At 37.1% G+C, this 2,804-nt stretch overlaps 1 pseudogene; it reads right to left on the reverse strand.

Annotated features, from left to right (window-relative positions):
• Positions 1-629: 629 nt before the first annotated feature.
• LOC110934303 lies at positions 630-2,409 on the reverse strand (annotated as a pseudogene).
• Positions 2,410-2,804: the final 395 nt, after the last annotated feature.

The raw sequence follows: 2,804 nt of genomic DNA on the forward strand, positions 1-2,804 counted from the left end.
CTGTTTTTACTAGCTATGTTACTCTTTAATTACCTCATTTTGTTATTGGTAGCCTTTTATGTCTATTTACTTAGTTTTGTTTTGTTTGTCTGTTGGTTGCTGAAGTCGAGGGTCTCTTTAGACAGTGGCGAAGTATTGTGGGTGTTCGGGGGTCCACCCGTCCACCCCAATGTTTCGGTTAGAAGTGTATAATTCTGATTTTTCGTCCGAAAATTTTAAAATTATATAGAATCGCACCTCCGATTATTTTTCTAAATTGTATATCCTAAATATTTATAAACTTTGTATATAAATGATGGGTGGTTTTGTAAATATACACTTTGTTTTATTTGGAACTATTATTATTTGACCTGACTTGAATCGAATAGCCAACCCGACCCGACCCAAAACATAACGATAGGAAAAAAAAATTTGGGTCCCATCACTTTACGCCCCCTCGAAAATTTTGGTCAAGCTCCGCCACTGTCTTTAGAAGTAATTTCTCTATCATCATGTATGGAGGTAAGATTTGTCTACATGAGGGTCTCTCTATGTATGGTTGTTGTTGTTGTAAATTGAAGCTTGAGTTGGTTATCACAGTTTCTGATCTATTTTTATGATCAGCATGAACTTAGAATAGAATAGAAAATAGTTAAACCCACCGTGGTCAATAATATACATAATTATAAAACATTTTACGTTACAATACCAATCTAGCTAATTAATCATCAAACAATTTTATTCACCAAACTTTAAAAACAAGTAACAATTCAATACTTAAAAGACCCATGATGATCTAGCAACACGCAAATCATACTTTAGCATGATCCAATGCCACTTTTCTCTTCACACATTATCAAAGGGGGGATACTCTGCTCAAAAAAGAAGAAATTATCTGGATCAACAACACCTTTCACCATAGCCAACCTCTTAAAATTGTCACCAAAATACTTGCTTCCCCACTTCATAGCATTCAAGTAACTTGTGTTATCTGTATTATCATTTTCACCTAACTCCAAATCCCTGTAATTCACATAAGTTGCTCTTGGATTTTTTGCCACATATGGTGTCATATTTTCATACATCTTTCTCATCCAATTTATGCCCTTTTCGAATGATTCAGTGCTGTAATCTTCCCATTTCTCTACATAGTGTAGGTTATACAAATACCCTTTTCGAAAAGGGTAAGCAATTCTCGTGTCATCAATCTCGTGCATCTTTCCACCGAGTGGTTCCAATACAAGAACCGGCATGTCTCCCTCCAAACACCATTTCCATATCTCTTCCAGCTTTTCTTCGGGTATTGGTTCTTTCACATAGTCTGACTTACCAATGCCGTAGCTTTTGGGGACAGAGTTTCTTTCTTTAAGAACATCAATGCTTCTTCGAACTGTATAATCATCAAAGTAAAGTACCGTTTCGATCCAACTCATTTCACTGCAGTCTTTTTCCTGTAAACCCAACTCAGGGAAGCCATCTGTTACGGTCTCCATGAGCTTATCCACATTTCCAAGAAACATCGAGCTGAACTTTACTTCAATTGTTCTGTTTCCTGACTCATTTAAAGCTGGTTTTATTATAACTCTCATGAACAAATCTCGACTTACATTGTGTGAAATGTACTGCCACTTGTTAAAAAGACTCGACCCACCTTCTTCTATAGTCTTGGAAAGGCTAAAAACCGTAACTTTTTCGAACATAAACAAGATTTACTTTCCAAGCGACTACAACACCAAAACTTCCACCCCCACCCCCTCTAATTGCCCAAAATAGATCTTCCCCCATAGATTTTCTATCAAGAATTCTCCCATTAGCATCAACAATCCTAGCATCGATAACATTATCGGCTGCTAGACCATACTTTCTCATCATATTACCATATCCCCCTCCACTTATATGACCACCAACACCGACGGTTGGGCAGATCCCTGCTGGAAATCCAAGATTTTGACTTTCTTTGGACACCCAGTAATAAAGTTCACCGAGGGTTGCACCAGTCTCGACCCATGCAGTGTTCTGACCTGACTCGATGGTTATCGACCGCAGTTCTCTTAGGTCAAGAACAACAAAAGAGGATTCGTAACTTGAAGTGTACGAAAGTCCTTCGCTATCATGTCCACCACTTCGGATTCGGATTTGAAATTTCAATTGTTTGGAACAAAGTATTGCAGATTGTACATGGGAATATTTTAAGGGTATGATTAAAGCTAATGGTTTTGGAGTTGTAGGTGTGGAAAATCGAAGGTTTCGGATGGTTGATTCAAGAATAGGTGAATATTCTGTGTCGTTTTGGCTGAACACAAAGTCCGTAGTTGTGACATTTGAATTATTAGAGAGGCACTGAAGAAAATTATCAGACAGTGGATCCGAAACTGCTGAAGAGATTAAAGCCGTAAGAAGCACAAAGAGATGTAGTAGCGTTTGTGCCATAATACTTAGCTCCTTGTTTTCTTCTTAGTCGTTCAATAATCCTCAGTCACGTCTGTGTATTATCTATACAGACAAAACATCCTTATCTTGACATATTAAAAACTCCTACCATATAGATTAGAATAAGTGGATTAGGTAAACAAACTAAACGTGTAGTTTAGTTATTATGTCAAGAGGTCTTTCTAAAAAATGTTTGGTCTATGTGAAAATATAAATTATTCTATATATGAAGTGTAAGATAATAATTTATCAAAGTAGAATTGTTTTTAACCGAGGTCAGTGGCGGACCCAGAAATTTTTTATATGGGTGCGGATGAAGGGTTCAACCATATTTTCAAGGGGTGCGATCGGGCCATAGAAATCCTAAAGCCTTTACTTCGCTCAAAATGTTTTCT

This window comes from Helianthus annuus, chromosome 1, assembly GCF_002127325.2.
Source record: "Helianthus annuus cultivar XRQ/B chromosome 1, HanXRQr2.0-SUNRISE, whole genome shotgun sequence".
NCBI classification, from domain to species: domain Eukaryota; kingdom Viridiplantae; phylum Streptophyta; class Magnoliopsida; order Asterales; family Asteraceae; genus Helianthus; species Helianthus annuus.